Source organism: Catharus ustulatus, chromosome 2 (genome assembly GCF_009819885.2).
Source record: "Catharus ustulatus isolate bCatUst1 chromosome 2, bCatUst1.pri.v2, whole genome shotgun sequence".
NCBI lineage: Eukaryota > Metazoa > Chordata > Aves > Passeriformes > Turdidae > Catharus > Catharus ustulatus.
The window spans coordinates 81,275,149-81,290,070 of NC_046222.1; the positions used below are offsets into that span (position 1 = coordinate 81,275,149).

Below are 14,922 nucleotides of genomic sequence, written 5' to 3' on the forward strand. Positions count from 1 at the left end.
AAGCTGAAAATGTGTTTTAGGAGATGCAGACTTGGGCAGCTGTGTTTTCTTCCTTCATAACCACTCCAGAGGGCAAAAATGCTGAGTGCAGTCTAGCTGTAGTTTTAATACTGTTATTGAACATTTAGATCATGGACTATTTTAAGATACTCCTTAAACAATAGACAGAAAGGTGTAGAATAATGACACAACAATCATAGAGGAAGGTTTCTCATATTTAATCATCTGTTTCTCAGGTTCTTATCATCAATAAAGAATCCACAAAAATCACCTGCACTCCCAGAGGTACAATATCTTTCCAGAGAAAGTATTTGCACAGAGGAACACTTTGAAAAATGTCATCTGAATACAAAGCATGGGGAAGAGACAAGGCAGAGAATTTCTAGTGCCTAGGTGGTACTTGGGGACAGTGCCGAGTGTAGTACTTCAGGTAAACGTCTGTCAGTGTTCAGCTAGTAAAGCCCTATTTTCAGGAATTTATCTCTCTAGAAGTTGTGAATTCATTTTGATGCAAAAGGGCTCCTGACAAAACAGTCTCTTGTGATGAGAAATATATCTTTAAAAGATGATTGTCACTTGCAAATTATAAAGGCTCAACAAAATATGGCAAAATGTGTAAATGTAAGAAATTTATGGTAAATATACATATCAAAAATGTTGCCAATACTTTCAATTTTAAAAAATGAAAATATTTCAAAGTAATCCAAGAATTAAAAATTACCTTCATGAGTCTGGTTAAGTAAAGTTTACCAGTTCAGGCTATTATCTGATTCCCTGTAATTAGGGAGTTTTCAGTTAAAGAGATAATGTGAAAGTCTGGCTAATAAGTATTAATTCCAGTTCAAGAGGATTTCAATCTGCACACAGCTTATTAAATCTACAGCTAAAAGGATTCCATTTTGATAATTTAGTCTGATTTTGTGCATAGGGCAGGCTATTGAATTTTAGTATATCAAGATATCCATACACTGCCCAGATGTGACGTCTGAAAATATGCTTGGGAATGTATAATTATTTATGTCTGTGTGTCTCCATTTTCCCATTTACAACTCCTTTTCATGTCAGACAAAAATCTGAATGAGACCGACTCACTGTCTCTAACATGCTATTTTGGGTAGTGCAGTTTGAGTGTAAAACAAATGCAGTTTTAAATAACTTAACAGACAAAATGGAATGCATCTATAATACTTTATTCTTGAAGTTTCTATGTGCCCCATTAAATATCTCTTTTACTGATGGATTTTAAAAGAATACCAACGTTACAATACACTAAATACAGAAGTAAAAGAATGGACCTTTTTAACATTTAGAATTAAATCAGTTCTTAAATTACAATTTTATAATATTGTCTAATCATACTTCCTTTGGATTTTTATTGATGTATGGTGTTAAATATATTAGTTATTCACTGTCTATTTATAAATCAGACCACCTGTGCAGAAAAATCTCCTTTATTTATGCTCCCACTTTCCATATGCGCAGAAAGACACTAAAAATAGTTCGCATCTGGCAAGTTGATCACTGTGACAATAAAGGGTTTAAACAGCAAGATGTCTCTCTGTTTTCAGTAACATCTAGCAATTTTGTTCACACTGTGTACACCATTTGATATTTTCAAGCCATATGAATGCCACACCTCTCTTTTTTTTACCTCTGGAAAACTGAGTATATTATTACTAAATTTGTAAAATTTAATATGTCAAGGAAATCAAAAAACATCCCTGAGAATGCACAAAACTTACACAATTTGTTTAAAATAGTCAGTGTTTCAGACAGGATTTTTTCCAGGAAAACTCTTTTAAAAGTCATTTAGTACCTGATTTTTAAAGATATAATAATATTGCTAAGATTTTTTTCCCACCAACCCGAAGTTGAAACAGGGATGCAATTCCTGACTATGTTTTTTAAAATTTGAGATTATTTGTTTTATTTTGTTTGCAACAACTTTACGTTTGATACTAGTAAAACATTACCTGTAGAAGCCTGCATAATTTTATCTCAATCCTTTATTTTTTAATAGGAAATTTAAGGTTTGAACTAAGGAATAGGTTCCCATTGAAAAGACTGGGAGTAATCAAGCAAGAGGCATTACATAATTTACAACACAATAATCTGTCTTTAATGTCAATGAAGGATATGTCCTACTACAAGTCAGATCTAGACTGAGTAGTTTAAAGAGAAGCTTGAGGAGTGCAAAGACTACAGCAAGGGATGATTGGATCAAGTGGCAGGTGCACAGTTTAGTGACAATATCAGCATGCATTTGACTGAATGGCTATTGAAATCATCTTTTGTTATGCATAAATGTGAGGAATTAAAGTGGTTTTGTTCAAATGGATAGGCATCTGCTTACAGAACTGTGTTCTCTTGCCCCTTCGGTGGAATCATCAAGTCAGTGTAAGACTCTGTAAGTTCCTCCTCAGAGAATGCCCTACCGGCTCCTGGCACGCTCTCTCAATGCTAGCAGGAATTCCAAGGGTCTGGCTTTATAACTACCTGCCTCTCTTCTCAAGCCCAAAACACAGAGGGAAAGGGCTGAGATGTCTGCCTGCACCTTGAGGAATGGAGGGAGGCTTCTGCTGTGTGAGGGGCACTATACCACCTGCTCATCCAAACTGTACTGCCTGTGCCCTGTTCAGAGGCACAAGTGGAACAAGAACCTTTTGCAGCATCAGGCAACCCTCAGGAAAGTGGATGAGATTTCAGGGTGTAGTCCTTGAAAGATGAGGGTGCTAACGAAATCAAACAAATCAAGAACTAATTTCAGACAGCTGCTACTGAGATTTAACCATGTTTCCTCTCCCAAGCCTTGATGGTCCCGACTGGCCTGTGATTCCCACCCATGCCTCTTGGCCCGAGAGCCCCACAGCAGCTTTGTTCTGTGCACCTCTACCTTCCCTGAGCTATCTCGTAGATACACTCATTTCTAGTCCTGTCCCCTGAATGGCCCCAAACCAGTGCTGAAGAAAATTTCTTCTCCAGTCCTGTTTCTGGCTCAATTTCCTGCTCTTGCTCCTGACCAGTATTCCTGAATAGACCTCAGCCTGATTCAATACCTCAATTTGCCTTGGTATGATTGAGCAGTGATCAGAAACCGGCTCAGTCACCAACCCAGGACTTTCTCAGGTGATAAAGCCCCAGAAGCACCATCATGGGTCACCCTTGGTGCCCAAGTAAACAGAGCAGTAAACCCTGGAAGAATTAATTCCACCTTTCACCTTTCTGTGAAACAGAGCTGTTTATTAATATCTTTCTTAGCAAAATGACGAGACACCATCTTGATCTGATGTCTGGAAGGGAGTTGCAATTTGATACTTTTCTCCCTGCTACAAACATTGAGAGTCTCTGCTGCTCCCTAATTCCCTGCTGACTGTGGAAATTGCTGGAGCATGACTGGAGTGTGCTGAACATGTCCTGGAACTCCTCCTGTGGGGAGGAGAAGCATGACATGATATAACTCATCCATCAGATTGAAGGAAAAGGATGGGGCTCTTAGGAAAAGGGCATGCCACAAGGGAAGAGATGTCGTGATTACCACTTTAGCTTACGTGATGTTCCCAGACTTCTAGTTTTATTGACTTACTAAAAACCTACAGTCGGCATTTTCCGCAGTTTAACTCATCAGCTTATTCTGCTGAACTATTTTTGGAGAATTTCCTTTGTTATTTGACATACATTATCTTTTGAATGAATTCATTCATTCATTCTGTTCCAATTCTGCCTCTTTAGTCATGTAATTATTTCCATCTTTTTATGCCAAATATCTAATCTGTGTAAGCTCTTGGTCTTCTTACACTGGTTGTAGATGTTGATGAGAGTAGTTCAGTAGCCTACTTTTCTTAATGTTACCATTGCCTTAAGTAGTGGCCAAATTTGCCAAAAGTTTTTAAATATAAATATATAATTGCTAAAAAACAAAACCAAAACAAAATAAACCAAAAAACCCCCTAACTTGGCTAAACCTAACTTCCCAAAATCAAATGCTTTAGATTAAACAAGGAATTATTTTAAGACTTGAGTGTGTAAGAAAGTATCTAGGTAATTAATTAACTTTTTGAAGAGGCAGGCTTTTTCCATCGTAGACTGAGCTTATATTTTTTTTGCTTTAGGAGGCAGGTACTCCAATTCTTCATCTTACAAATACGCTAATTTTCTTCAGAGCTGCCATTTGGAGCCCCTTAGCAGAGAAAGATCCAATTAATCTGAGCTGATACCTTGCTTCAGAACCGTCTGTACTGCTAGAAATAGGTATAATTTGAACTTGGTCTTGCTTTCTCAATTTTGAACAATCATCCAAACTTATGCCATAACCTTTAACCTCTCCATGATATCACAAATCCTTGGTGTCAGACTGAGAAGCAAACCTGTGGTGGTCTGTAAAGCAATCATCTCATTATTAAGTTGCCATTTTCTGGAAGAAGACTATTTGAAGACAAAGGCAGTTTCAGAGCACAAAGAGCTATCGTGCTTTAAACTGCCTCATATCGAGGCTTTACTCCACTGGAATGATTCCCCTCTATACAAATTCCCAAGAAATGACACCTGCTAAGGTAGGCACATCAACTTAAAAAAACTCTGGATAACAAACTCTGGGATATCAATTATTGTTCTCAGATAATCTGGCATACATTTGGGTTGAGGCTTCTCGCAAAACTTTCTCTGCTGCGCTGTCTGTGGGATCTGAATCCAATCTTTCTTCTCTTCATCTAAAAGAAGAAAATGGTGAATATGTTTTCTATCAAGGTCACTGTTATCTTCTTCCTTTCTTTTGCCACATGCTGCTGCTCCACAGGAAAGAGGAGTGTGGTGGAGGAGGTGGTCTTGGTCTGTTGATAGTGCATCCCCTCAGTTCCCATGATTCAGTCATGAATGGAAAAAGCATTTTTTGCACTTTGACATACCTTTCTATTGAAAATGGTACAGCTCAACTTAAGTGTAAACTTATAGTGTTTTTAACTTACAGTCCACACAGAATTCCTTTAAATAGAGGTCACCTTTCTCTCTTCTCTTTTCAGCCTCATCCATTATTTACTCAATTCTTTCTCTCTTGGATCAATATCTTCAGGCTAAAAACTTAAACTGTGAAAGTTCAGCTGTTTCTCATCCATCTGTGTTCCTGTTCTCTTTGAAGAGCTGTGTTGTGACTAAAATCCTGTTTTGAAAAAAATATCTAAATTATCAAATTAACCAGAAATAGCAGTACTGTTTCTTTGTTTATATTTAGGTTAATTAGGTGAGGTAACATAGATGAGCACTCAGTTAGAAGAAAGGATCAGGCACAACCTACTTTTAAGAATAAACTCTTGAAGTCATATAGGTTTTCTTTTTATTTTGGCTTCCAAAGTGTCCACACTACTGATCTGGGAAACAAATAAATAATCTTTTTTCCTCCTCAGTATTTCTTTTCCTGTTTCTGACATGTTATGTTTAGATCTGTTATTACATTACTCACATTGCTGCTAGCCTGGAGACTGATATCTTATTTTGTTGGTAACTACTTTTGTCCTGTCAGTCAACCACAGCCAATCAAGTCATTCAACGGTCAGCCTTTCCAGGCTTTGGGAGCACAGGGTGATCAGTAGTTATTTTCTGTTCAGGGATGGATGCTTGGGAGCAAAACAGAAGCAGAACTATTCATGTGTTGCTGAATTGGAGCTGTATATCTGTGTGAAACCTACATATTTATATGAATTCTGCAAGGCAAGCTTTCCTAGGGAGAGGTTAAACTGCTGCAGATATCAGGTTGGTTCTTTGAATCGCCCAGTGGTTATCTCTGAACTTAAAGAAGACACATATTTTGATGTTTAACTATTTATATTTAGTGACTTCAGATCAAGGATCTTGTACTTGTGGGATGCACTGAGACACAAGACTTCCTATGGCATTTCATAACACTAAACACACTGAGGGATGCAGATCAATATTCATCAGTAAGCACCGCAGAATTTATCACTGATATTCATCTTGCCTGAAAGAAATTGAAATACTCTGCCAGAAAGAACTGTCTCAGAAATGAAAATCAGAGTGGAAAAATTTCTGTGAAAAACTGTGGTTTTTAAAACTTCATGATCTGATTAGAAAATGCATTTCTAAGAAGATATTGGAAAATTTATTCTTTTCAGTCCTATGCTTTTGATATATTTTCAACAGAGCAGCTGAGTTAAAACTTGTGGCACCAAAAGTAAACCTGGAGAGGAAAAGAAAGCATCAACTGAAGAGAATCTCTGTGTTGCATTTTTATTTACAAGGAGACAAGCTGTGTGTTTGTTTACAGTGAAGGAAAGGATACAAGGACATCTACTGTCTTTACTGTTTCACACCACCACAGTCTTTGATGTGGGGTTGAGTCAGATATCAACAGCAAATTTTACACTTTCTTAGTCTGTTTCTGGGTGCGTTACAATGTTATGATCAGCTGACAGCTGAAGTTCTTTTCCAAATTATAACAGCATGGTTCTTCTTTCCCTTCCCAACACATGCTAGATCCCACTGTGGGGTGGTTCTAAAAGTGAACTCAAGATGCAGCTAAGCCAGCTCATCAAGAAAAAAATCACAGATCGGATCACACACCTTTGGGAACGGGTTCACAAGGCGGGGTCTTAAATGGGCCACTGCATGGGAACAAGTGAGTTTAATATCTCCCATCTGCAGGCATGATAAGGAAATGACTGTAAAATGTTTTCCCTTAAATAGTTTTAAATTGTAGAAATATGCCATTAAATTTACTTTTCAGGAAAACTTAAGAACTACTTAATGTATCAGTATTTTGGGGATTAAGTTAATCTACAGACCATGTTTCTTTTAACAGTGAGTGGAATGATTGGAATGACTAGAATTCTAGGTAGACTGAAAAAAATACCAAGTTGCTTGAACATCTTGACAATGGAAATTGTTATAGTTCAGGTTTATTTTTCAGAAAATAATGATTTACTTTTTGCTACTTTCATTTTAGAAACAACAACAAGACAAACTAGAATAATGAACTGCTACAGTGAAATTGGGCTATAAATCAGGGGAATCTGAATGATTAAAGAAAAATTGAAAAACATTTCATTTTTTAATGACCCTATCTGGTAACATTCTTCCTCAAGCCAAGTTCACACATTAATTTCAGGAGTTTCAGTTCAAATTAATCTCTTTCTTCTATTCTTCTATATGGTAGTTTTGTAGAAACCAGAATCGTTGATTAAAAATCTCCTACAGCAAAATGAAAAAAATAATAATATAAAAGAATAATGGGTAAACTGCTTCAAAGGACAGTAATTTATATAGGACATCTGGACATATGACTCATAGGAAGGAACCTAGTACTGATCAGATGAAAATTCAGAGAATGAAGAATTTGCTTACTTTTACACAGACTGATTTATAGGACTTTAGCCTTATTTTAATTTTGTATTGATTACAAAGCCTTTGCATAGGTTAATGATAAAGGTTAAAACTCCTTCAATAGTGAAAAGGATTGAAAAGATGGATTTCTTCATTTAAAACAGGCATTATTGGCAATGCTGATTCCAGCACCCTAGAGCCTTGAAGTTATAATGAACATGTCTTATAATGAACATGGATTTAGAAACTATGGCCCAAGAAAGCAATAGAAATACATCTAATGAAGGTTATTGTGGTTCTCTCTGCTTCAGACATAGTTATTTTTGGTCTTTGTATGGAAGATAAACCCAAGCCTTTTGGATACCTAAGACTTGCTATTTTAGCAATACAGTTTTAACATAAGTGTTATTTATACTAAAATTGACCTACAAGTTTAAAAATACATATTAGCTATTTCAACAAATGATGTTATCACTTTCTGATTCTTAAGAATGTGAAACAAATTGATATGTTTTGGTTGTGACACTATTTGTTTGTGTTACATTAACTCATAAAAGCTTTGTTTTCTCAATGGAAATACTGAGTTCATCAATGTATAATGTGAAACAAATCCCACTGTCAACTTTGAAAGAAAACTTTCAAATACTGGACTACAGACTTAATGTCTGCTGCTCTTTTAGTTGAAATGACTTGCCACACTTACGGTAAGATCATTGGTTACGCTCTGTTTCTTGTGTATACAGATTTCATAAAATGTGCATAGTTAAACATGATATGGTGGATTCATTTCCTAATATAAAACCATGCAGAATTTTCTTAGCTAATACAATTAGGCAGGTTTCTTAATTGGTTCCTAATAACAATAGTAATTCTATACCTTTGTTTGCACATGAGATCACTTGCATCTTGATATTCCCTGTACAGTTAAAATTGCTATTTGTGTTGGTTTGTTTATTATTACAATAATTATTAGGATAGACAAAATTTAAAAAAGGAGAAACTTTGATCAAATTATTTCCTCCGAAGAAGTGCCTATTACATATTACAGAAAATTTCTTCAATATTTATGCAGTTCACTTGGTTTCTAAGTGAGCATGATCTCTCTGCTCCACATCACCTTGTGGTATAAACCATAGGTTCAACTTTTTGGTACTCAGAGTTCTCCTTGGGTTCTGAAATACCATGGGCTACTTAGGAACAGCAATGAAAACTCAATGAATGCATTCCACTGAAAGAAATGACTGGGCAATTGCAGAGGTGAGACATGAAGACACTGAGAATTTGCTGCTAGCTTTTGTATCACCTTATAGAGCATTCCTATGATAGCAAGCAACACTGCAAATTTAAGCGATTTTGCTGACTATGTGTATGTTACTATGTCTTAGTTTGTGAGTTGTCTCCTGGTTTCAGATCTTTTTACCCACATCACATGGACGTTTTTTCACTCCATGGCTGAGCATTAAGGAACATGATCTCGGTCACTCCAAAATAAACTTCAAGTTCTATGGATAATTCATTCCAAGGACTGCTTCCAAAAGGCAACACAAACCAGACGGCTGAAGGCTTGGGTTTCTCTGCCCTGCAGAGTCCCTCAACAGCAGGCTTTTTATTTTCAAACCCTTTCCCTTGCCTGGACATCATATCCCAGGGCTTTCAATGCATTTCTTCAGTTTCATGTTATGAAAACACCACCTGGTGGGTTGAAGCTCAGCACTCTTATTTATTTCGGACACTTTGAACTAAAAACAAACAAACAAAATGATAACTGGATCTCTGAGCCTGGGAGAACACTGTGTGTGGCTTAAAAGACATACAAGGCATTGTACCATGCAGAGGAGGTTGTTTAGTAGCTTCTTCTAGGTATTACTGTCCCTAAGCACAGCAGGCATAAGCCACTCAACAGCACTTTGCTTGGAGAATGTCCTTCTGGGACACATATTTAACTATGTAAATGTAGCTGCAGCGACGCTCTCTGTACTTTAACAGGAAACACTTTCATGAAGTACTGGCTTCTCATAAATGTTTGCACACATCAGATATTGACTATTTTCATGGCAGTATGCAGCCCTCAATCCTGCCCTTCAACATCAAATACTGAAACAAAAGTTGATTAAATGCAAGGTTTTAGATATAAAAGTGAAAATATAACACTGTAGGGGAAAAATATGAACTTGATCAATATTTCACTTTTTTATTTTTATTTATTATTTATTTTCCTACACAGAATTTCTAAAATGTAACCCATTTGCCACAGCTACACGATTCAACATTTAGTTTTAGTTTTCCATCAAGGATATAAAGCATGATGGTAGGGGATATGTCGGAAAATACTGATCATTCAGTGTTGAATCAGTTATGTCTGTTCAAATTCAAACCAAATCTGAGTATTACATCTCCTTCTTCTGCATTTCCTTATTTCTCTGCATCTGCTGTAATGCAAGCTGTAATGCAAGTTTTAGACAAGCAGCTGTATGCCAAATGTGATACTTCTCTTCCCTATAGCTAAAATGCCTATAGCCAGCTATGGTTAACCAAATGAACCCAAGGTGTGAATGTAGACTCTAGAGATACCAAAAACTAAGTGCAAATATTTGCCCCTTACATACCATCTCTTATTATCTTCTTAAGCTCATCGCTTCAGCATCAACATAATGCTAGTTTAGGCTGTATTTCATGTTCATACTTGCTTAACATTTCTGACACAAACTGAATTGTGTAAACAACCCAGCAAACAGATGAAATTTTGCTCTGCCAAAGTATGAACTTGCTTGTGATTCTAAAAAAAGTGTACTGAATGGTTTTTAATGGATATATTGTAAGGACTCTGGCCTTCACATTTAAAAGTGATCTCACAGAACTGATAAAATGTAAGCACATTTTTAGCTTGTTGGGGTGTCTTTTAATTTGTTTTTTTGTTCTTTTGGTTTGGTTCCTTCTTGCATAAGGTAAAGGGGCTGTAGAAGACTTTGTGAGAAACATTCACTCTACTTTATGAAGATAATCAATTTCCCTGTGGTCTAAGACAAATGTTAATAATTGGATACTGTAAGTTAGAGGTCCCAATGGGCTGGTTATTTTAATTTTTCACTGTATTTACTTTCCTCTCACCTCAGAACATCAGAACAGCAGAGACATTATTATTTTGTCAAAATCAATTAATTTTGGTTTCAAACCTTTGATGCAGTGAGACTGCACCCAAATTAAGACTTTAGACCTAACTGAAAGACACACCTGGATAGGAATAAACACCATCTTACATCATACAATTTCATTATCAATGAAGATTTTTTTCTGTGGAATTCATTGGTTTCATAAATAGGGCATTGATAAGACAACACTTATGTGTATGTTCATGTAACAGTAGGTTGCATAATGAAAAAGTCTCATTTGTCCTAAATTAATAAAGTTGAATCCTCTTTCTTTGGTCATGAATCTTGTAGCAAATGGAGCTTCACTGAAAGACAAGTTTGAAGTATTAAGAAATTCACCTGAGTAACCTGATTTATAATTTATATATGGGAAACATATCTGTAATGCTATATAATTTATTTTTATTTAATATTAAAATCTAAAGATCCATGAAGTAGCATTGAAAAAATGCTTGGAAATTGTGACATATCTTCAGCCTCTGTGGATCAATTGTTGATTTCTCCTCGATTGAATTAAAACTATATACAGTAATTTCACGAATACAAGCCGCACCAATTTGACCAAAATTTTGGTGGAAACCCGGAAGTGTGGCCAATATTCCGGGGCGGCTAATACATTAACAAAATTCTAAAAGCTGCCAACACGGAAGCGAGAGCCCGTGGCAGCCCCAAGCCAAGCTGGAGCCCGGCCGGCCCCGGCAGAGGTGGGAAAGCCTGGCAGAGGTGGGGCCAGCAGTGCGGGGGGCGGGCGGCAGAGCCTGAGCCAGCAGGGCGGGGCAGGGAGGGCGGTAGAGCCCGGGCCAGCAGGGCGGGGGAGCCCGGAAGAACTGGGGCTAGCAGTGCAGGGGAGCATGGCAGAAGCAGGAAGGCTGGCGGGTGGGGCTGCCTGGCAGCGGGGGAAGCCCAGCAGAATCGGGGCCAGCAGCGTGGGGGAGCCCGGCGGTGCGGGGGCCTGCAGTGCCGGCCAGGGCAAGGAAACGTGGCGGCGGTGCAGACGGGAGGGGGCGGCCGGCGAGCCCGGCGGCGGGGCAAGCAAACGCGGCAGCGGGGCGAGCGAGGTGCGGCGCGAGCGAAAGCGGCGCGGGGCGAGCGAACGCGGCGCGGGGCGAACGCGGCGCGGCGGCGGCGGCAGCCCTGCCAGCCGGGCGAGCGAACGCGGCAGCGGGGCGGTGCTGACAGGAGAGGGGGTCCAGCGAGCCCGGCGGCGGCGGCAGCACCACCCGGCCAGCCCCGCCGAACCGTGGTGCTGAGCTGGGCCACCCGGCCCCGTCAGCAACCATGAGCGGGCCGAGCCTGCCTGGCCCCGCCCCGAGCCAGTAAAGCCCGCTATGCCGCGATCCTGTTACTAATTGGCCAATTTGTGAAAGCTGCGCACGGATTCTCGCGACGAACGAAAGTGCGGCTAATATTCGGGGTGCGGCTTATCTATTGACAAAGACAGCAACATTGTCGAGGCACCGGGGGTGCGGCTTATAATCCGTGCGGCTTGTATTCGTGAAACTACTGTAAAATAAAAATACATTTCTCGCTAGGTTGATTCCTGACTCAGTTCTCAGAAGAAATATCTCACATATTTCTCACTATCTAGTCAAAGAATGGCAAAGCAATGCAGGTTTGTTCTGTCTGTACTATGTGTCAATGAAATCCAGTGGGGCTTTTTGATTGTTTGTTCATAACTAGTGCTGAACTGTGAAACATTTAGCACTTACAGAATTACAGAATTGTTGAGGTTGGGAGGAATCTCTGCTGTCATCAACTCCAATGATACTGCTCTTTTCCATTTCACCTAAACTGTGTAACTGAAAGGGAAGAATTTCCATTAAATCATAAAAATGTATTTCCTGAAAGAGGATGAATACTTACACTGCTCTATGTGTACTATAAAAAGGGCATATAGTGTATGATTTCCTTTTAGGGACGTCCCCTAGGTTTTCCAAGTATGGATACAGTCATAAAAACATGAAAGCAACCTCCAGAAATTAGTCCTTTTCCAGGTACTGTTTGTGAGAGAGTTTTCACATATCTTTTCCTCCCCTCATTAAGACTTTGTGGCCAACATCCCATGAACTTCACATAGAACTGTCTTTCAATGATAACAGAGGTAGTCCATTGTCTCTACTTTTCTTTCTAAGCACTGGATACTCATAAGTATTTTGTGACATATTTAAGAGTAATGGCTTAAATACACTAGCTGGAGAATGACCTGACTAATACTCATTGATTTTTTATCTCTCATATAGCTACTGTTCTGTAGAGGAATATATATAAATATTTTCTAAAGTAGCAAATGGAAGTTTTCATAGGAACTACTGTCTATAAACTGAAGTATTTCTTAGGTATTTAAGCGCACCTTTGTGATTTAGTTAGCATGGCCATATTTTGAAACATTTTCATGATATTGGGTAGTTAGGAATAAAACCTGGTGAAAAAACTCCAGTGGAATAAAAGGAGGACACAGCCATTAGAAGCTTTAAAAATATTGGCAAAATATTGGCCAATCAAATAAAACATTTTGGGAACTAATATGGCATTTTAATTTATCAAATAAAAATGCAAGGTAATGCAAAGATAACACTTATTTTTCACCTTTTTTGTCTTTTTTCTTTTTTTTTTTTATTAAAATAAATTAATACTTCATGATCCTTCTCATAAATTTAGGAACAGAACTACATCTCATTGTCTAGTTATCTAGTTATCTAGAACTACACTATCATCTAGTGTTTTACTGCACAGGTTGTGCTTTAAAAGATCCTGATATTTCTCTTGCATATTATTTAAATAGTTATTTTTCTTCTAAGAAGAATTTTGCCTACAACTTCACAGTGCTGTCTTTTAAAATAAAAATTCCAATTTTTTTCCCACCTAAAACACTGTCTTATCCTTTGAAAATAAAATTTTCGTCATATTTGAGGCTTACAGGAAAATCTTACTCCTTAAAGGTTGAATTTTGAATCTTCCAGAACATCATAAGAATGTTGCACAAAGAGAAATCCAATTCTTCCACTTGTCTGGATCTTGCCTGGGTTTGTGTCCAAGGGGATGTTGACAGAAGCTCATTTGGCACCTTCAGTTTTCCTTGGAAGCCTGTGTTAGCTCCATGTTGCTCAGTAGACAGAAGATAATACAGTTGAGGTTAGCTTGCTCTCACATGAACATCTTCTGGTTTGGTTTCAAAGTAGGATATTGTCAGAGGATGTTTAGTTTAAAACCTTTAAAATTCTTAAAGTCCCAGCATGGGCCAAGGTAGGCAAGCATCTACTGCTCCAACATCATAGCTACAGTAATTTCACGAATACAAGCCGCACCAATTTGACCAAAAGTTTGGTGGAAACCCGGAAGTGCGGCTAATATTCGAGGGCGGCTAATACATGAACAATATTCTAAAAGCTGCCAACACGGAAGTGAGAGCCCGCGGCAGCCCCAAGCCAAGCTGGAGCCCGGCCGGCCCCGGCTGAGGTGGGAAAGCCTGGCAGAGGCGGGGCCAGCAGTGTGGGGGGCGGGTGGCAGAGCCTGAGCCAGCAGGGCGGGGCAGGGGGGGCAGCAGAGCCCTAGCCAGCAGGGCGGGGGAGCCCGGGAGAACTGGGGCTAGCAGTGCAGGGGAGCATGGCAGAAGCAGGAAGGCCGGCGGGTGGGGCTGCCTGGCAGCGGGGGAAGCCCAGCAGAATCGGGGCCAGCAGCGTGGGGGAGCCCGGCGGTGCGGGGGCCTGCAGTGCCGGCCAGGGCGAGGAAACGCGGCGGCGGTGCAGACGGGAGGGGGCGGCCGGCGAGCCTGGCGGCGGCGGCAGCCCTCCAGCCGGGCGAGCAAACACGGCAGCGGGGCAGCCGGCGTACCTGGCAGCGGCGGCGGTGGCTGGCCCGCTGGCAGGGCGAGCAAACACGGCAGCGAGGTGGTGCTGACGGGAGAGGGGGGCCAGTGAGCCCGGCGGCGGCTGCAGCACCACCCGGCCGGCCCCGTCGGCAATCATGAGCGGGCCAAACCTTCCTGGCCCCGCCCCGAGCCAGTAAACCCCGCTATGCCGCGATCCTGTTACTAATTGGCCAATTTGTGAAAGCTGCGCACGGATTCTCGCGACGAACGAAAGTGCGGCTAATATTCGGGGTGCGGCTTATCTATTGACAAAGACAGCAACATTGTTGAGGCACCGGGGGTGCGGCTTATACTCCGTGCGGCTTGTATTCGTGAAACTACTGTAATTTTTGTAATATTTTGACAACCGCAGCAGAAAACTTCTGTGTCAAATGAAAACCTCCTATGAGTATAGGTTTGACTTTTCAAATCAAGGCTAAAGGTTCTGGCTGAATATTGGAAGGAAATTGTTTTGTTGCTGTAGGTATTCTGGAGAACACAATAGGTCAGCTCTCAAAGTTGCCAGTACCATTACCTCTCACATGCTTAAATATTTTTAGAACATATTAAAAAGCTTTAGAAATACTCTGCAGCTGT

The 14,922-nt window shown here is 39.8% G+C and overlaps 1 protein-coding gene across 2 annotated transcripts in view; it reads left to right on the forward strand.

Moving 5' to 3' along the window:
• The window catches only part of GPC5 (glypican 5), a 620,023-nt gene that overhangs the window by 585,546 nt on the left and 19,555 nt on the right, over positions 1-14,922 (forward strand). Inside the window, exon 8 of one of the 2 annotated variants that reach the window (XR_004417012.1) lies at positions 6,484-6,625. The exons of the other annotated variant lie outside the window; for it this stretch is intronic. The gene's annotated coding sequence lies outside the window, so the exon portion shown is untranslated. The remainder of the gene's footprint in view (positions 1-6,483; positions 6,626-14,922) is intronic. 2 annotated transcript variants of the gene reach the window in all.